This window comes from Triticum urartu, chromosome 7A, assembly GCF_056163025.1.
Source record: "Triticum urartu cultivar PI428250 chromosome 7A, HENAU_Tu73, whole genome shotgun sequence".
Classification (NCBI taxonomy): Eukaryota; Viridiplantae; Streptophyta; class Magnoliopsida; order Poales; family Poaceae; genus Triticum; species Triticum urartu.
The window spans coordinates 710,045,905-710,068,270 of NC_141879.1; the positions used below are offsets into that span (position 1 = coordinate 710,045,905).

Below are 22,366 nucleotides of genomic sequence, written 5' to 3' on the forward strand. Positions count from 1 at the left end.
AATATATAACCAGTAATATTTCCCTGCTTGTGTAAACACCTCGTTGTACCACTCTGTCCGCAAGACCCTGTTGCGATTGTTGATGATATTCGGTAACCACCGATGGACGAGAACTTGCCTATTGGTCCGCCTCGTTTCAACGAGCAGGAGAATGGATCTCTTCGTCCCTTTGGTACCGATGTTGTTGCCGACTTAACCGACGGACTATCCTCTGACATGCCTTGCTCACATGATCGTGCAAGATGTCAACGCCCTTCCTAGTTTTAACCCACATGGTGGGCCCATAACCCACAGTTCCCAGGATCGAAACCTGACTCTCCTATACACCCTGTTTCCAAGGTTGTTCCTCGCGCTTGACTTCGTATGTAATTCACGGACCACCTGTCTAGTGATCTATTCTGGTATGAGGCGCAATACCTATTCTCGTTGCCCTGAAACCCTTTCACCTTCTGGTTAGGCATCGAACGATTGCCTATCCGTTTGAAGCTTCTCATGGTACCTTCTTACTTCACTCTCAATATCTTCTTAAGTTTCAAATCGAGAGATACTTATGCTTCTTCCCTGAGTTAACCGTCTGATGCTCGATCTTGTTAGAATCCATCCATATCGAGTTTTCCCTTCTTACCCTTTCGTATGTACGATGGAGATCTTGAAGAAAAGGATGCCGGCTTCATCATGATGACCCGGAGCAGAGGAATGAAGACATCAACGTAGTGGATCGACCTTTTAGAGAAGAGCAACCAAGACCGAGAAGATCCGTTAGAATATCGTAACCAGAACTTTCCCCCTTACCCCCCTCTTAAATCTCGGGATGAGATTTCTTGTAGTGGAGGAGAATTGTGACGCCCGGGTAATTAAGCTACAGAGATCCTCTGCTAATGATGCCACGTCACCTCGTTTATAGTTGCTAATCTCCAGTTAGTTCGAAACCGATTCAAATTCAAATTCAAAATTTGGCAAACAATAAAAGTTTTCAAATATTAAAACCAAAATGTTCGGAGTGAACCAAATATTGCATAGATAATTATGGGGGAAAAACCACACATTTATAAAATGTTTAAATACTATGAGATGAATAAAACAGTAGTAAAAAGATTATTTGAATAACTTTTATATTTAAGAAAATGTCAAAGTATGTTATTTGGGGTCTAAACTTTTTGTGACTATGGACTAGGTTGTATACTAATTTAGATACTAAGTGTATGTTTTACTAAAATAAAATGCAACTACAATAAAGCAGGAAAGAATAAATAAAAGGAAAAGAAAATACAAAAAAGAAAAACTAAACTAACAAGAAAAACAAAAAAAAACAAACAGTAAGCCCCCCCCCCCCGCTGGGCCAAGTGGCCCAGCTGGCCTTCGCCGTCCGAAATGGCCGGCCCAACTGGCCCAGCCGGCCACGCCTTATCCTCACCCCCCCGCTCCACCGACACCCCCCACTCCTCTCCCGCAAAATATCCCCTCCCCTCCTCTCTCCCGATCTGGATCGGGATCGAGAGGAGGCCACCGACGCGCCTCGCCGTCGCTGTTGGCCTCCGCCGCCCGGAGCGCCTCTTCCTCGCCGGCCTGCTTCGCCCTCCTCCACCGGACTGCCTCCCACTCCGCCCGTCGTCCCCGTCCTCCTCGAGCTCGAGCCCGCTGCCATTTCCCCCACGAACGCCGGTGAGGCTCCGGCCTCTCCCTCTCTCTATCTCCGTCCATGACTGCGCCCGACCACCATCGCCTCCGTCCCGCAACGCCTGGCCGCGCCCACCAGGGCCGCCGTCGTCTGGGGCCGCCCCTACTCCGGCGCCGTCCTCGCCCGGCCGTGCCACCGCGCCCGCTCTGCACTGTGGCTCACCGCTCGCGCCCCCCCCGCCTGACTCTTCGCTGCCTGCGCCGTGCCGTCTGCTTCGCGCCGCGGCCGCCGCCCCACTGGTGACCACCGGCCTGCGCTGCGCCACCGCACTGACCCCTTGCCGTGCCCGCTTGCTCCCCTCGCACCGCCCTCTCTCCGCGCCCAGCGCGACCCTGCATGCGCCCCTGCCCTCCCGCGCGGCCGCCGTACTCGCCGTGGCCGCGCTCCGGCGACCACCCCGCCTCTGCAGCCTCGCCTGCAACCCCCTGTTGGCTCGGGTGTGCGGGCACCCGGCGCCCGCCCCGTATCCACTGCCCAGAACCCGCTATGGACTCCCCTGGTCACAGACACAGGGGCCCCCCCACAGAACGTTTAATAAAAAAAGATTAAGATTAAAAATAATATGTAAAATAAATAAAATAAATAAATAGATAATAATAATTTAATTAATTAATTAATTAAGGAATTAATTAAGTTAATTAATCGTAATTAGATTAACCTAACTAACTAATTAGTTTAATTAAACAGTAGTTAGTTTAGTTAAACACTTATTAGGCTAAACAGTCAATGACCAGTGGGTCCCACACGTCAGTTGACCAGTCAACACCTCTGTTGACTGCTGACGTCATGCTGACGTCAGCAAGCACTGTTCTGGATAATGTTGTATTAAAATAATTAAATAAATCCTGAAAATGATTTAAATCTTTTAAAATTAATATAAAATAAACCGTAGCTCGGATGGAAAAACTTTGTACATGAAAGTTGCTCAGAACGACGAGACGAATTCGGATACGCAGCCCGTTTATCCGCCACGCATCCCTAGCATAGCGAACACGCAACTTTCCCCCTCTATTTCATCTGTCCGAAAACGTGAAACACCGGGGATACTTTCCCGGATGTTATCCCCCTTCATCGGTATCACCTAATACCGCGTTAGGGCACCTCTAACGTCGTTACTTGTCATGTCATGCATCACTATGCATATGCTTTCTTATATATTTATTGTTTCTTCCCCCTCTTCTCTCGATAGACACCGAGACCGACGCCGCTGCTACCCAGTACGACTGCGGAGTTGACGACCCCTCTCTCTTGCCGGAGCAACCAGGCAAGCCCCCCCTTTGATCACCAGATATCACCTACTCTTCTCTATACTGCTTGCATTAGAGTAGTGTAGCATGTTACTGCTTCCCGTTAATCCTATACTGATGCATAGCCTGTCCTTGCTACTACTGTTGTTACCTTTACCTGCAATCCTAATGCTTAGTATAGGATGCTAGTTTATCATCAGTGGCCCTACATCCTTGTCCGTCTGCCATGCTATACTATCGGGCCGTGATCACTCGGGAGTTGATCACGGGTATATACTATATACTTTATACATGATACATGTGGTGACTAAAGACGGGTCGGCTTGAGGAGCACCCGCGAGTGGATCTTTGAGGCGGAGCGACAGGGCAGGTTCTGACCACCTAGGAGAGAGGTGGGCCTAGCCCTGGTCGACGTTCGCGGATACTTAACACGCTTAACGAGAGCTGGGTATTTGATCTGAGTTTGGCCATTTGGTCTATACGCACTAACCATCTACGCGGGAGTAGTTATGGGTATCCCGGCGTCGTGGTATCAGCCGAAGCCTTCGTGACGTCAGCGACTGAGTGGCGCGCGCCGGATTGGAACGTAAGCCTGCTCTTGTATTAAGGGGGCTAGTTCTGCTTCCGGCCGCGTACGCAACGTGCAGGTGTGCTAAGGGCGATGGGCCCAGACCCCTGTGCGCTTAGGTTTAGACCGGCGTGCTGACCTCTCTGTTGGTCTAGGTGGGGCTGCGACGTGTTGATCTTCCGAGGCCGGGCATGACCCAGGAAAGTGTGTCCGGCCAAATGGGATCGAGCGTGTTGGGGTATGTGGTGCACCCCTGCAGGGAAGTTAATCTATTCGAATAGCCGTGATCTTCGGTAACAGGACGACTTGGAGTTGTATCTTGACCTTATGACAACTAGAACCGGATACTTAATAAAACACACCCTTCCAAGTGCCATATACAACCGGTGATCGCTCTCTCACAGGGCGACGAGGGGAGGATCATCGGTTAGGATTATGTTATGCGATGATACTTGGAGGACTTCAGTCTACTCCCTTCTACATGCTGCAATACGGAGGCTGCCAGAAGCGTAGCCTTCGAAAGGATTAGCTATCCCCCCTCTTATTCTGGCTTTCTGCAGTTCAGTCCACCGATATGGCCCTTTACACATTTACCCATGCATATGTAGTGTAGCTTCTTGCTTGCGAGTACTTTGGATGAGTACTCACGGTTGCTTTCTCCTTCTTTCCCTCTATCCCTTCTACCTGGTTGTCGCAACCAGATGTTGGAGCCCAGGAGCCAGACGCCACCGTCGACGACGACCCCTACTACACCGGAGGTGCCTACTACTACGTGATGCCCGCTGACGACGACCAGGAGTAGTTAGGAGGATCCCAGGCAGGAGGCCTGCGCCTCTTTCGATCTGTATCCCAGTTTGTGCTAGCCTTCTTAAGGCAAACTTGTTTAACTTATGTCTGTACTCAGATATTGTTGCTTCCGCTGACTCGTCTATGATCGAGCTCTTGTATTCGAGCCCTCGAGGCCCCTGGCTTGTAATATGATGCTTGTATGACTTATTTTATTTGTAGAGTTGTGTTGTGATATCTTCCCGTGAGTCCTTGATCTTGATCGTACACATTTGCGTGCATGATTAGTGTACGGTCAAATCGGGGGCGTCACAATTCTCCACCGCAAGATATCTCTCTAACTGGACAACATCCTTTTCCAACAAAGATATCATTTGCTGCTTCTCCTAATCCTTGAAATTCCTCACAGTCGGCCTCCTCCCTCTCTTTGGCATACTTAAATTGGAGCGAATCTAGAGTGTTTCATCACTATATGTATATATGACAAGAAGAATCTCACTTCGTATATTCATCTTGCTCAAAATAGGAGTTGCTATCAGAAAGTGGGGATAGAAACACCTTATATAGGTGTAAGTGCATCCAAATTGTAACCATCAATCCATCTCTCAAGGGCATCCCTCCCATATATGCATTTTGTACCACCAGAGACAACGTCCGCCAACCCCCACCACCGCCTTCCTCATCCCATGCCAGGCTTGACGCCGTTGTCTCGGTGCAACACTCCTCCGGCGACATTATCCGCACCCAAGAGGTTGCATTTCCTACCGCATCTCACACCTCTCTGTATTGCCAAATGTGAATTCATGGGCATGGATTTTTTATAGTAAGGACATTGATGACAACTTGTGGGATGAACTAAAAGATTCGGTAGTTGTAAAAATTAAATTCAAAAAAACTTCGAGGCTACATGCTACCGAATAGATGCTCTAAGAATTTCATAAAATAAAAGTGTCACATCTTTAATTTGAACCAATTTCTTTCCTTAGAAACAGAAACTGGCACCTGTTGTTCCTAAAGTGATCTATATATTGGTGTAAATTTGTGTATTTGCCAATTGCAAAGATCGGGACATCATTGTTACTGCTTGTCAACAATAAAAACCAACACATAGCCTGCGATTTATGAAACCAAACTCAAGGCTTATAATAAGTAAACCAATAAGTCTTCTCTACTTAGAAGGGTTTGGCTTGTTCACAAGTTAATAATTTAAATCAGAAAATGTAACAACCACTTTCCAAAAATCTGAAACTAAATAAAATTCTAATAATAGGATTAAGTTTGAAATATTAAATGGACATACCTCACTCCCAGCTACCTGAGCCCTACAAATGAATCATACAACTTGAATTATCTGCCTAATATATTGATCTTGATCAGGATATGAGTTGTGGTTCGAAGGAGGGTACGACAACTCCATATATAGATGCACGTGGGATCAAAGCGTAACCATCTATCATGTCCTCTAAAGAATAATCATATTTTTTGGTAATGTCATTATTAGGCCATCCTTCATTCCACGGGCATAGTCAAGAACATGTGTCAGTGCAATTTTAGTGAGAAATTTGGTGAATGCAATACAATACTTCATGGTAATAATTAACTAATGGTTCTATTTAACATAGACATCAATTATTATGCAACAACATGAAAGGTCTTGTGTTGCTAAAGTGCATGCAAATACTCCAAACATATATAAAGCAAAGCTAATGCATAAGCATGTATTGGCTAAAAATATGCTAAGCAGCATTGAAGGTTGTAATTATTTGCTACACATAGGTTGTCGGATGCAGACACCTATATACAATCACTGAAAAACATATGTGCAAACTTCCAACAATGTAATTGCTTAACTACATGTTCTTGTTTGACAACAAAATTATAAGGTCAAGAAAACACACTCTTTAGAATTAGTAAGTAAAGTAATAATTTACATGTGGTATAAAAGTGGAATACACACGAAATTTGCACATCTAAGTACAATGGCAAGCAAAAGGAGACTTCCAACTCATAAAGAATATCACTATTCGGCAAGGATATTTTATAATCCGATTTCTTGCTAGCCTTAGAGCTCAAGATATGAAAATCACAATTGTGATTATGTCTCTTTCATGCTTGGTCCCATAGAATCGAGAGGAAACTAGTGTGCAATTTCTTGCTTGGCCAGAATTACCTCTTGGTAATACTCCTTACACTCCTCATGGTTAAGATCATCTTCTTTCATAAAGACATACCTAGCCACCACCCGTGCTCTCTTCCTTGAGCTTCTCAAAGCATTGGATGCACTATTGTTGCTATGTGATTCTCCACCACAAGATCTTATATTTACTAATTGGAGGCACCATACGAGTTACCATGTTAATCCCCGGGTTTAAGCTGTAAGCATCCGTTGGATAAAAAATGAACAATTGAGATAGCTCCTTTCAACGTAATCAATCTCCCTCAAAAGTGGGAATCCTCTGAACTTCTCCAGAAGTCCACGAGCTCCCTCAAAAGTTGGAATCCTCTCAATCTCTCCACAACATCACGATCGATCTTCGTCTTCTGATCTTCGCTGCGTTCCATTGATAAACCACTTGATCGAGCCTCTGCCAGGACCGCCATGTGCAAGGCACATCAGGTCACTGTCATAGGCTGATGCACCAATCTCTATGGGACTAGGACTCCCATCCGACCTCCTTCTCCAGCTTTTCCTGGCATGGAATCGGACGCCATCAACTGCTGGAGTTAATCTAATTAAGGGAGAGAAGATAGATGGAAGCACATATGGTTGCTAGCAGCCCTGCACCGATGCCCTCTTGCTGGAGAAACGGTAGGAACACCAGCATTGTGTTTTCTGGCGATGGTATCTTCTTGGTCCACAGATGTGGTCGTCAATATCTCATCTATCTCCGCCTATCTCACGTAACTACTCCTTAGTTTGGATGTGAGAAATAGTCTTTGTAGTGGGCTATGGATAAAAATTGGGACCAATGTTACATGCATGCCTCAACCCCCTATCCTCGCTTCATCTCGCACCAATCTCTATGCCTCAACCACGCCATTGTCAAGTCAAGCCTTGACCTAACTATGTTGCCAACTTGCCATCATCTTATATACTGGCCTATCTTTTCCTCCTGGATCCAACAATATGCAACACAACTTGATCCTGGGCTAATAAGCTCCAGGACAAGATCGCATGGTGGTGATCCATGTAGTCACCAGTCCAAGGTGAAATCCCACCTCCTCAGCTGATTCTTTTAGAGTGGCCGCATTAATATTTTTGTACCACCTGGATCTTAGATTAGCTAATAAGCATATTGCTTGTACATCATGTCGCTGTGGTATCTTAATCTCTATGTCACGGATATGTCTATTGCTAGATTTGTGATCCACGTTTCCATCTTGCAGAGTCCAATTTTACTTAGATAATATTTCCCTATACAGTATTTTTGAGAAGCATATGTAAACTAATAGACTATGTTTCTCAGGCTATATATTTGCTGATTTGTTCGCTAGGTGCATGATAAAATCCCTACCGGAGCAAACAATTTCTTTACTACCAGAGATGCAAGTTAAAGTTGGGGGAAAATATGTGCACATGCCTCATGCACGTTTCATGATGAATTTGTTTGTGGCAAAGAACGGTGGGCAGTCAACATAGGTAGACATGATCATCAAGTCTGAAAGTTGGCAATAGTATATGGTATGTATTGATCTTATAAGCACCAATAAAATGCACTGAATACTTATGGTTAATGTACTTAGAAAAGCAAAGTGACATGCAGACTAAAGAGATCTTTTTTTACCAAACAGTTTTGGATATTGTTAAAACGTCTAACTATGTTTTAAAATATTTGAACATACCATGATCCACATGAATCCTTAGAAATTGATAAAATGTGCAAATTTCGTGGATTCATCATGGTCAATTTCTCAATGCATCTAAATCATTGCGTTGTTGATGGATATCATGGTTGTAGCCAACTATACATCAACATTTACTTAGTTTTAATATGAATGTTTCTAAAGTGTAAGATCAATATTATCCTTCCAACTTTTTAAAGCGAAATGATCATGTTTTTCTATAGTTCTAAATACATGAATTTTGCACATACTAATTAAATAGTAGTCTACGATGTAGCTAGACCGTGCAGATGCACAGGTTAATGAGCAGTATCTCTCTAACTGGACAACATCCTTTTCCAACAAAGACAACATTTGCTGCTTATCCTAATCCTTGAAATTCCTTACAGTCGGCCTCCTCCCTCACTTTGGAATACTTAAATTGGAGCAAATCTGTAGTGTTTCATCACTATTTGTATATATGACAAGAAGAATCTCACTTTATTTATTCATCTTGCGCAAAATAGGAGTTGTTATCAGAAAGTGGGGATAGAAACACCTTATATGGGTTGAAGTGCATCCAATTTGGAACCATCAATCCAACTCTCAACGGCAATCCCTCCAATATATGCATTTTGTGCCATTGGAGACAACGTCAGCCAACCCCACCACCATCTTCCTCATCCCATGTCAGGCTCGATGCTGTTGTCTCGGTGCAACTCGCCTCCGGTGACATTAGCCGCACCCAAGAGGTTGCATTTCCTACCGCATCCCACTCCTCTCTCTATTATAAGTGTGAATATATAGGCATGCATTTTTTTTATAGGAAGGATATTGTTGACAACTTGTGGGATGAACTAAAAGATTCGGTGGATGTAAAAATTAAATTCAAAAAAACTTTTAGGCTACATGCCACTGAATACATGCTCTAAGAATTTCCTAAATTAAAAGCGACACATGTTTAATTGGAACCAATTTCTTTCCTCAGAAACAGAAAGTGGCACTTGTTATTGCTGTAGTGATCTATATATGTGTGTAAATTTTTGAATTTGCCAATTGCAAAGATCGGGACATCATGTTTTACTGCTTTTCTACAATAAAAACCAACATATAGCCTGCGATTTATGAAACCAAACTCAAAGTTTATGATAAGTCTTCTCTACTTAGAAGGGTTTGGCTTCTTCACAAGTTAATAATTTAAATCAGAAAATGCAACAACCACTGTCCGAAAATCTGAAACTAAATGACATCCTAATAATATGATTAAGTTTGAAATAATAAATGGACACACCTCACTCCTAGCTAACCGAGCCCTACAAATGAATCATACAACTAGAAGTATCTGTCCTAATATATTGATCTTGATCAAGATATGAGTTGTGGTTCGAAGGATGGTACGAGAACTCCTTATATAGATGCCCGTGGGATCAAAGCGGAACCATCTATCATGTCCTCTAAAGAATAATCATATTTTTTGGTAATGTCATTCGTAGGCCATCCTTCATTCCACGGGCACAGTTGAGAACATGTGTAAATGTGTGGTGAACACAATACAATACTCCAGGGTAATAATTAACGAAGGGTTCTGTTTAAGATAGACATCAATTATTATGCAACAATATGAAAGGTTATGTGTTACTAAAGCACATGCAAATACTCCAAACATATAAAAAACAAAGCTAATGGCTAAAAATATGCTAAGCAGCATTGAAGGTTGTAATTATTTGCTAAACATAGGTTGTCGGATAAGGACACATAAATACAATCACCGAGAAACATATGTGCAAACTTCCAACAGTGAAATTGCAAAACTACATGTTCTTGTTTGACAACAAAATTACAAGGTCAAGACAACACACTCTTTAGAATCTATCTATTATATATAAAAAGTGCTTTACAGGCTAACCAAATAAAAGATATATAGGCTAGAAAATTCCACAATAATTAGAAATATCCGGCCTTTAATTATGTAAATGAGAATCACAGCCGTTGGATTTACTTTAAAGGTAATCATCTCTAAATTACCCATCATTGCCATTACGTAGAAAATGTCTTGACACGTCTCCAGGATTCATCTATGCCATCGTAAAAACAAAGAACAAAAAAAAAAACAGGTCCATATCGTAGATTAGTATTTCCCTTACTTGAGTCCATCAACTCTCACCGTCTCACGTGTCCCAAGAAAGAAAACCTACCTCTCACGTATCCACCCAGGAAAGATAAAAAAGAAGGCAATATCCCTCACATGTCAATCATCCAAGTAAAAAAAGACCAATCTCCCTCACGTATCCATCAGGAGCTTACACATCTCTCATCAAAGTTTAGAATTGAAAATATAAAGGGGCAAATGAATAGGACTACATACTCCTGCCGATGCCCTACACAAAATTTTACCCTACCCATTCAATTTGTATAGCTAGAAAGAGATTATACATCACAAAAGTCTGTTAGCCTCCACAGTCAAGAGAAAACAAAAGGAAAAAATCGGATGACCTAGCTTGTGTGCACACCGCCGCCGCCGAGTTTGCCTCGCTGCCCTCAGCTGATCATCTGCACTTCAGTGACCACGGTTTTTCCGCCCCGTCTCCGCTGAGTTTATCTGGCAACCCTCAGCTGATCATCCGACCCTCCGCCATTCATCCACAATTTCCTTCAGGACCTACTAGAACTGACTAGGAAAAAATAGTGCCTCGCCATCGTAGATCCCACGGCCGCTTAATTGGCTGTTAATCTCAAAGAATGACCAGCGAGCTCTTGCTCTTGATTAGTTTTATACCTATACATACTATATTTTTTTGTTTACTTCCTCGCTCCTTGAAATTATTAGCCCCGTTGAGATTAATGGCGTACATATTCATGACTAGGTTCATCTGTTGCATGCACGTCTGGCCGGAAGACAGAAGTAATGGGCAGCTGGGTACGTATGTAGTCTAAGCTGTAAGATTTCGAGAGTGCCAAGTTTTATATGGGCGTGGGTTAGGGGCTGATCGTGAATCAATTAGATATCGTAGCCAGGTTTTTCACACGAGGAATAAGTTAGTTTTATTGCCTGCTATGTACGTGCATGCATGTTGAGGACAGCTCCATCCTAAGATCCATATTGTGCATCGAGTGTTCATCAAAACGTACTTCAAGAAATTAATCTCGACGGATTAGCACAATTCTTGCTATTGGTGGGCAGCAAACATAATGAGAAGGTACTGCCATTGGAAGAGAAATTCTGCCAGAACTTGTATGGAGGCGTGGAGGTGCAAAGGAGAAAAGGCCAAGGCTGTCTAATTATTCTCTAGGATAAAAGTACGATATCAAGAAAATAATTATTCATGTTCTTCCTCCTTTGGATCATGAACATAGATCTGAACAATACAAAAGAAAGGCTTCAATCACCTTCTAGATATACATATATATCCTACATGTTCTTTTTATAAGTGTTAAGACTGTTAATGGAGTCGTGGAGTTTTTAAGCCCCCAAAATTAGCATGAGTGTAAATATGATTGAATAAGTTCTCCTTTTAGTTCAGGGTTCGAAGCATAGTGAATATAATTTCTTGAGTATGCTACTCAACATAACTTGGTCAATGGTAACTCTAACTGCGGTACATATGAATGAAAACTTAGTTGGCTGCTCTTCTCTGAAGATTTCTTGTATATGCATGTGATGATTGATGATTTTCTAGAAACATCTCTACCTGCAAAGCTACAACAAGATTTACTAACAGAACAAAGCACTTATCACATATGCAGGAGAATCATATGCCTCAGATCCCGAGTTAGAGTTACACACACGTACTAGGAATAGATCACTTGAATTGTGTGATTTGCATCCAGACATCAAGAAGAACGACCACAATGTGTGCACCGATTTATAGTGTGCGTCAACAAACCGTTGGTGCACTATGCAGACTATGAGCCCACGAGGGACCTCTAAGGCATAGAAGATCGCCCGCACTGAGAGCAAGGTCGTCGTGAATAAAAGGTACTCCCTCCGTTTTTATTTACTCTGCATATTAGAGTTGACTGAAGTCAAACTTCGTAAAGTTTGATCAAGTTTATAGAAAAAAATATAAATATTTATCATAACAAATCTATATGATGTGAAAGTACATTCAATAATAAATCTAAATGTATTTATTTGTTATTATGTATGTTAATATTTGTGTTTATAAACTTGGTCAAAGTTTACAAAACTTGACTTTGACCAAACCTAATACGCGGACTAATTAATAAAAACGGAGGGAGTACTAGATGGTATGGCGCGCTCCGCTGCGCCCTCTAATAGCGTGCCATTAGATGTGATTTTTTTTATCTGCCATCAGAAGTGATTTTAGTAGGGCTAGGTCGTGCATATTTGTTTGTCCTGTCTTTTTTTTTTCCTGGAGGACATGTTAACTGTGTACAGGTATTTCCAAGGGATGTTAGCTGTGTCGTTGGTTTCACGTGGGTGTGTGAGTGGCGTTGGGAATGCATAGTATTCGCCTTTTGTTCTGAGTAGTGTCCATCAGTCTGAGATACATGGGTACGCCGCTTAAGCAAAGCAGGGCCACCACAGAAACAACAAAGCGACCAACAAAAATGATAGCACACTCAGTACTCCATCGTCTCTCCGCTGCGGTTGCTGCACAGCACATCCAGCAGACCCACATGCCAGGCAGAGAAGTAAAAGCATGAAGTGGCGTAACCAAACTAAAAACGTCTGCCACAATCCCAGAAAAGAGCATTGAGGCCCACATACCAGCCAGTGTAAACCTCCTCATAGCCTTAGCATTGTCCTAGGCAACCACACAACTTGTCACTGCCAATTGCATGTCTTTTCTCTAAAAATGAGCATATATACCTGTGTGTTAGGCCAATTTATATTCTTCAATAGAGATTTAATCAATTACATGTTGTACATAGACATAGTTCAACCACCTACTCGGAGAGAAGATGAAGATGCGATGGTCATCTGCAATGATGAGCAAGCTGGCAAACTCTGCCAGATCCATTAATTAGAGATCTTTGGCAGCCACCAGGAGCGCCTTGACAGGCTCTGAGAGTGGGAGAACTTCTAGCACCACTTGACCGGCAGATCATAAACCATATAAGGTTCGGGTGTACGACAACCCGTACGTTCCTCTCAATCATGTATAACTAGGTCAACACATTTTCAATATGAGAAAACATCAATGATTCATCACAAGCAACTTCCATTGTGTAAAAGCTTCATATACTTGAACAATCCATCTTTGAAAGCAGCTGAATTATACTCGATACTCAATATTATCACATCGCATGAAGATTAAACAAAGAGATACGGTGAGCCATATGGCTGAGATTTCAAATAACTATCAACACGTGTGCATATATGAAAATGGTTAGATATACAATCTAACAATATACAACAGTACAAGTTTGGTTATGATGTATCGTTCGTAGCAGCTACGTGTAAGTTAAACCTCCTAAACATATGTGTTACAAAAAAAAAAGGACTGAACCTATGGAGTGGTCCAACCAAGCGTATATAAGAAAGCAAAAGTGACTACTAATAAGTTAATAGAACAATCGTAAAATACTCATAGATCAAGTAGCCGGTTCTTCATGCTGCATATCTAAAGCGGTATTTTATTTTATTTAACATTGTCTCTCTCATCTTATGTAGTAGATGGAAAGAGAATTGGATATGGAAAAATTAAATAGAAAAAATTCATGCACTATAGCAAGGTAATTTCATCATAGATATTCACTGTACACATGATGGTATGCTTAGTGGTGTGTTGATGCTACCGAGATGTATTTAGTCTCAGGAGAGGTAAACACAAATGATTTGGATTGTAAATAAACGATCTATGACTGATTCCAGACTACCATAGCATTATGTCAGAACGAATTACATGTGTTTTCACGTTTTGATTTGGATCCCTTCCATATTGTTCATCATTTAATGTTGTTTTCTTCTATATTTTCTTAAACAGAGAAATGATGTTCAAAATAGAGGGAAGTATATTATAATTTTTGTGACATAGTCTTCTCACAATAATAGTACAAATTTAAAGATGCAAAACAAGCATGAACATAATTCCTGCATAACATATATATTTAGATATCAACGGGACAACCAAACACATCTAAGACAAAATTATGTTTGCAAAAGGCTCATACTTGTGAAATATGATCATATTTAGTTGCAATTCTATTTAGACAAAAACACATTCTCATGATAAAAGTATATAAAATTCTTGCCCGCACATCGGGCGGGCCACTTTGCTAGTTAGTAAGTAAAGTAATAATTTACACGCGGCATAAAGTGGAATACACACGACCTTGAAATGTCAGATGGGAAATAAATTATGCAAAGGTGACAATATATAGCATCTAAGGACAATGACAAGCAAAAGCAGACTTCCAACTTACAAAGAATATCACTACATTCTGCAAGCATATTGTATAATCCGATTCCTTGCTAGCCTTAGAGCTCAAGATATGAAAATTACAAATGTGATTGTGTCTTATTCATGCTTGGTCCATAAAATCTAAAGGCAACTATTGTGCAATTTCTTGCCTGGTCAGAATTACCTCTTGGTAATACTCCTTACACTCCTCATGGTTAAGATCATCTTCTTTCATGAAGACATACCTAGCCAACGCCATGTTCTCTCTTCCTTGAGATTCTCGAATCATTGTATGCACTATTATTTCTCTGTAATTCTCCATTACAAGATATCTCTCTAACAAGACAACATCCTTTTCCAACAAAGAAACCATTCGTTGCTTGTCCTCATCCTTGACATTCCTCATAGTCGGCCTCCTCCCTCTCTTTGGCATACTTAAATTGGAGTGGATCTATAGTGTTTCATCACCATATGTATATAGGACAAGAATAATCTTACTTCATATATTCATCTGGCTCAAAATAGAAGTTGATGTCAGAAAGTGGGGATAGAAATACCTTATATAGGTGGAAGTGCATCCAAATTAGAACCACCAATCCATCTCTCAATGACATCATTCTCGTATATACATTTTGTGCTAGCGGAGACAACGTCCGCCAACCCCCACCACCATCTTCCTCATCCCGTGCGAGGCTTGACGCTGTTGTCTCGGTGCAACACGCCTCTGGTGACATTAGACGCACCCAGGAGGTTGCATTTCCTACGACATCTCACACCTCTCTCTATTCCCAAGTGTGAATATATGGCCATGCTTTTTTTATTGCATGGTTATTGATGACAACTTATGGGATGAATTAAAAAGATTTTTTATTTGCAAAAATACATGCTCTAATAATTTCACATATTAAAAGCGGCACATCTATAATTCAAACCTTTTTCCCCTTAGAAATAGAAAGTAACACCTTTTGTTGCTGAAGTGATCTATATATGCATGTAAATTTGTGTACTTGCTAATTGCAAAGATCGGGACATCATGTGTTGCTGATTGTTGACAATAAAAACGAACATATACCCTTCTTTGTAAAACCAAACTTAAAGTACACGATAAGTGAGCCAATAAGTGTTTTCTACTTAGAAGGGTTTGGCTTGTTCACAACTTAATAATTTAAATCAGAAAATGTAACAATCACTTTCCAAAAATATAAAACTAAATAACATCCTGATAATAGATTTCAGTTTTATATACTAACATGGACATACCTCACTCCCATCTACCCGAGCCCTACAAATGAATCATACAACTAGAAGTATATGTCCTAATATATTGATCTTGATCAATATATGATTTGTGGTTCGAACGAGGGTACGAGAACTCCTTTAGATGCACATGGGATTAAAACGGAACCATCTATCATGTCCTCTAAAGAATAATCATATTTTTTGGTAATGTCATTCATAAGCCATCCTTCATTCCACGGGCACAGTCAAGAACATGTGTCAGAGCAATTTTAGTGAAAAATGTTTGGTGAATGTTATACAATACTTGACGGTAATAATTGAGGGTTTTGTTTAACATAGACATCGATTATACAAAAAGCAAAGCTAATACGTAAGCAAGTGTTGGCTAAAAATATGCTAATCAACATTAAGGGTTGTAATTATTTTCTGAACATAGGTTGTCAGATAAGGACACTTAAATACAATCACTAAAAAGATATGTGCAAACTTCGAGCACTGAAATTGCAAAACTACATGTTCTTGTTTGACAACAAAATTACAAGGTCAAGACAACACACTCTTTAGAATTAGTAAGTAAAGTAATAATTTACGCGCGGTATAAAAGTGGAATACACACGACCTTGAAATGTCTGGTGGGAAATTATTTATTCAAAGGTGACAATATATAGCATCTAAGGACAATGACAAGCAAAAGCAGACTTCCTACTCATAAAGAATATCACTATATTCTGTAAGAATATTGTATAATCCGATTCCTTCCTAGCCTTAGAGCTCAAGATATGAAAATTACAATTATGATTGTGTCATTTTCAAGCTTGGTCCCATAAAATCTAAAGGCAACTAGTGTGCAATTACTTGCCTGGTCAGAATTACCTCTTGGTAATACTCCTTACACTCCTCATGGTTAAGATCATCTTCTTTCATGAAGACATACCTAGCCACTGCCATGTGCTCTCTTCCTGGAGCTTCTCAAAGCATTGGATGCACTATTGTTGCTCTGTAATTCTCCATCACAAGATATCTCTCTAACAAGACAACATCATTTTCCAACAAAGAAATCATTTGCTCCTTCTCCTCATCCTTAACATTCCACACAGTCGGCTTCCTTCCTCTCTTTGGCATACTTAAATTGTAGTGGATCTATAGTGTTTTATCACTATATGTATATATGACAAGAAGAATCTTACTCCATATATTCATCTTTCTCAAAATAGGAGTTGATGTCAGAAAGTGGGGATAGAAATACCTTATATAGGTGGAAGTGCATCCAAATTGGAACCACCAATCCATCTCTCAATGGCATCATTCCCGTATATTTCCTTCCTCTCTTTGGCATACTTAAATTGTAGTGGATCTATAGTGTTTTATCACTATATGTATATATGACAAGAAGAATCTTACTCCATATATTCATCTTTCTCAAAATAGGAGTTGATGTCAGAAAGTGGGGATAGAAATACCTTATATAGGTGGAAGTGCATCCAAATTGGAACCACCAATCCATCTCTCAATGGCATCATTCCCGTATATACATTTTCTGCCACCGGAGACAATGTTCGGCAACCCCCACCACCATCTTCCTCATCCCATGCCAGGCTTGACGCTGTTGTCTCGGTGCAACTCCCCTCCGGTGACATTAGACACACCCAGGAGGTTGCATTTCCTACCACATATCACACATCTCTCTATTCCCAAGTGTGAATATATGGGCATGCCTTTTTTATAGTAAGGATATTGATGACAACATGTGGGATGAATTGAAAGATTTGGTACGTGCAAAATTTGAATTCAGAAAAACTTTGATGCTACATGCTACTGAATACATGCTCTAAGAATTTCATATATTAAACGCGGCACATGTTTAATTAAAACTAATTTTTTCCTCAGAAATAGAAAGTAACACTTGTTGTTGCTGAAGTGATCTATATATGCATGTAAATTTGTGTATTTGCTATTTGCAAAGATCGGGACATCACGTGTTACTGATTGTCGATAATAAAAACCAACATATACCCTGGTTTGTGAAACCAAACTTAAAGTATACAATAAGTGAACCAATAATTCTTTTCTACTTAGAAGGGTTTGGCTTGTTCACAAGTTAATAATTAAAATCAGAAAATGTAACAATCACTTTCAAAAAATATAAAAATAAATAGCATACTAATGATAGATTTAAGTTTTATATACTAACATGTACATATATACCTCACTCCCATCTACCCGAGCCCTAGAAATAAATCATACAACTAGAAGTATCAGTCCTAATATGTTGATCTTTATTAAGACTAGTAGAGTGCCCGTGCGTTGCCACACGCTCTTGAAATAGTTTACAATGTAACATGTTAAATTCCATTTTTTGCAAACAATATAACACAAAAAAATTTATTTAATAATTGAAGTCCATTTTTGCAATGTAAATTGATAACAGAAAGAAAAAGTAACGACATGTCCATGTAACAAACTGAGTGATGTTCCAACTAAATATCTATTACAAAACTATTAATATCTAGATGATGCGCTTAAGAAATTCTTTCACAATATCCGGAAAGCTTTCTTTAGCTTCATTCCCACGATGTTTTAGCAAGTATAATAAAAACTGCTTCCTCAATTCACACCCATCCTGCACAAACAATACATGTAGTTAGTATTAAAATTTCATGCCGAAGGTCTTAACACATGTAACGGACAATACTCACTGAGCAAATCGGCTTGACCAATTCTTTACCATTCCACCAGAGCATAAAATGGAAAACAAAATATCCAGACACATTCCTGCAAAACTTTAAATTAATAATATAAAGAATATAGTGATAATAAAAGTAAATGTTTTTCGTATGGATTCATTACCCATCTATACTCGTTGGAACACCAAATGGAAATAAACGTTGCTATTTAGATATATCATAATTCCAACTAGGCAGCTTTATTTCGAGTGCTTCTTTGAAATCCCTTGCAAAACTTTTTAATTTCAGTGCATGCCTTATCTTTTTTTCCTCTAACGATTGTGATGTTTGAATAGGATCCATAATATATAGGCGATGTGCCTCTTTATCGATGATGTACAAGATGTATCGGCCGATTGATGAATAGGGAAGATAAATTTACAAGTGGAGTTATTAGAAACAACAATAAACCATGATAACAATGGACAAATAATTTTACTTACCTTGTTGCATGATGAGATATCGTTGTCCATCCCAGGCCAACTATCAAATAATGTTGCCAACGTCTGGATAGTGTCCTTCTCGCAAAACTTCTGACCTCGTGTTGACTCTAGCAACATGGACTAAGCAAAAAAAGAAATATTGGTTCAACATGTTGTTAATAATGACACATAAATTGAATAGTTACGGTAACTTACACAAAATCGTAGATCCATGTAGTGTACGGGAGGGTCTGTGAACAATACTCCCTCGTCACATGCCAGCATACGCACGGCGGTGTTGAAGCATTCATTGTCCATGGGCTGCTCCATGTTTAGTATGCACTGAAGTTTCTTAAGACTTAAGCCCACTGGATCGGGTGTCGAGCTCCGGACCCATAACTTCCTACAAATTTGGATGGTAAGAAGAACAATAATATACATCCGCACATTAAATATTGACACATGATACTTACTCCAGACATCCGGCATCATCGATCGACATGATGTAGCTGCAAAGGCCGGCAAGTAATTCACGTTTCTCCGTGGGTATGGTAGTGATTGGGGTAGGACGTTTCTCTTTGACAACGTCAGATGGATTCTCCAGGATCTCGAGATCAGAATTAGCTAAATTTCCCTCATCGTCAGAATTATATAAAGTTTCTTCATCGTCAGGTTGATGGTATATGGGAACTCCTTTTAGCTTATTCAGCTCTGAATCGAGCAAAATGACAGCTATTTTTTGTCAAAAATGTTTCATATCCTCCTACAAGATATATATTTATATAATATTTCTTAATAAAATAACGAAATAATGTAAAAAAATGAAATACCTGGGTGAACTGGTCTGACAGTCCATGTGATGACCAGTATTCCATATAATTTAGCATAAACAATCCACATGATACGCTATAATATTATAAAATAATGCTTTAGATTATCACACATATGAATCAAAAAGACAAACCATTGTAACAAGTGCTTACCCATCGGTTTGTATTGCCTTATGAAACTGCTCTACAACCGTCCATTTTGTAACATTGAGATCGGGCCACTTATGACCTCTGATAAAATCCGGGCTATGCTCTACAAGTTTCAGACGCTTCTTGAGTCCTAGCAACTATTAATCACACCATATAATATTACCGATCGAGGCAAAGAAAACATATGTTAAGATGAGTAAAAAAATAGATAGTTACCGTAGTAGAAAGGTCATTGCGTTTGACCCGAGAACCAAGTGAGTCCAATACTTGAATCTCACGTTTTTGTGCATTGGCGACTGCTAGATACCAATGGTAGCCCGGCATGTTAATCGGAATGAATAACTGATGTAAATATCATACAAGTCACGGTAGCAATTAGATATAAATATTAATAAATAATCATACATATGAATTAAATAAAAACATACCATAATTATATGCATGGATAACGAGACAAAAACTAACCATATCTTGTTGTAGATAAGTATTAACATGATGCACGATGCAGTGATATTTTGATGGGTCTATGTCTCTTTCCCCGTCTTCTTTTATCTGGCCTGATACAAACGTGCTAACAATGTGTACCTTCTCACCCGCCCTGTCTTGTAGATGGTCGTGAGCAAGCATGCAATATATGTAAGCATTTATCACCTGTAATGAGCATTTAGATTATATTTATATTTTATGATATTATATATTGTTCATAGTTTTAATTACAAAGTTTGTGCAATTGGTCTTACACCGTCATGTAAGAACATATCATCTTTCATAAGGCATTCCAATTCGTCGGTTGACAACAAGGCATCTCCAATGTCCATGAACTGGGTATTCTTCGGGGCAGACTTGATTGATTCGATGACTGTAATATCCCTAGGGGTACAAACATAGTCTGTCGAATACATAAAAATATGAGCCAACTTAACAATCACAATGAGCAAAATTAGTTCAATACAAAAGACAATATCACAAAAATAAGATTCATAATAATATTAAAAAATACCTTGTGGGACAATATGTAAATTAGCATTCTTTTTTGGTTTGTTATGAGATATAACCTCTTCGACATTTTTATGTTGTGAATTTTCTTCCACTTTCGACGACATCGCATCTGAACCCTCAATGGATTCTTTCCGTGCATCTCCAAAGTCCATATCCATGTCTCCTCTATTCTAGAAAAACAAAAATATAAAAATAGCCCTTCCGTATTATCATATATAAGATACAAATTGCGGAATGTTAGCTATATGCACCTCTTCTCGTGGTGTTTCACTGTGGTTTGTCATCGTTGCATCAGTGAGTATGTCGGAACCCATCAATTTATATATATGCTGAAAAATAATTAATACTTTTTACTACATCATAAAATTATATTTGATATATAATAATATGCTAATAAAAAAGCATTTGGTTATATTAGAAAAGAAGACACTTTAATCATTTTACTAACACAACAATTCGGGGAAAACAACAAACTATAATGTTCATTTATAAGTAAGTAGGCGTCTGAGATTGCTTAAATTATTTTAAATTAATTGTATAGGCTATGGAAAATTGCCATACAAAAACTAAAACAAACAAACCAACATTAACCAATTATATTTGTTTTTTCTATGATTTATTTTGTGATACCCTTAGTATATGTCATAAGCATACAAATATTTATTTTTATGGACCATGATTAATATATATATATCTATACAAATTTGAATAATTTGTGAGGTATGTATAATTAAATATTTATGTTGTTTTGTGATTTAAAAAAATAATTACAAAACAAAGTTGAGACGTTCGCTAATAACAAATATACCATGATGAAATATATATGATATTTCCTACTGCATCATATTATTATATATAATATATAATAAAAAGAAAAGTGAAACTAACACAACTTTTTGCTATGCAAAAAAGAAAACCTATTTGTTTTTATTAGAAATATATGTTGTTTAAATAAGTGTCCTACCCATGAAAACCCGGGAAAAACAACAAACCTCAATGTTCATATATATATAAGTAAGTAGTCATTTGATAATCATTTAGATTTTTTTGTAGACTATGAAAAACTATCAAAAAAACATCACCCGCCTCCCCCCTGCGGTCGCCTTTCCACCTACCCCGCCACTTACCTTATCCATTCCACTCGCTCCTCTCCCCTCCACTCACTTCATCTTCCCACTTTCCCCTCCGCCGCCGCATCGCCGCGTGTGTCCACGAGCTGGCGGCCGCGCGACTCCGCCCGCCACATCAGTCCCTCTCCTCTCCTCTCGACTCACCACACACGATGATTCTCACTCGCCACCTCTCGCCCTGTCACCTCCCCCCGCCGCATCACGGCGCGCGTCGCCGAGCCCGCAACCACCACGCCATATTGCCGCGACCACCGCACCAGTCTCCGGCGAGCCGTGCGCGACTGATGGGGACGCACGCATCGAGCTTCGTCGCCCAGGCGCGGGTGCTGGATCCGGTCGCGTTCCGTTGGGATCCGCGGCGGTGTTGGTCTCCGGGGAGTTCGACGGTGGATCCGAAGCGGGGC

The 22,366-nt window shown here is 39.9% G+C and overlaps 1 pseudogene; it reads right to left on the reverse strand.

The window, feature by feature from the left end:
* Window positions 1–18,214: 18,214 nt before the first annotated feature.
* On the reverse strand, window positions 18,215–21,351 carry LOC147961911 (uncharacterized; annotated as a pseudogene).
* Between the last annotated feature and the right edge of the window lie 1,015 nt (window positions 21,352–22,366).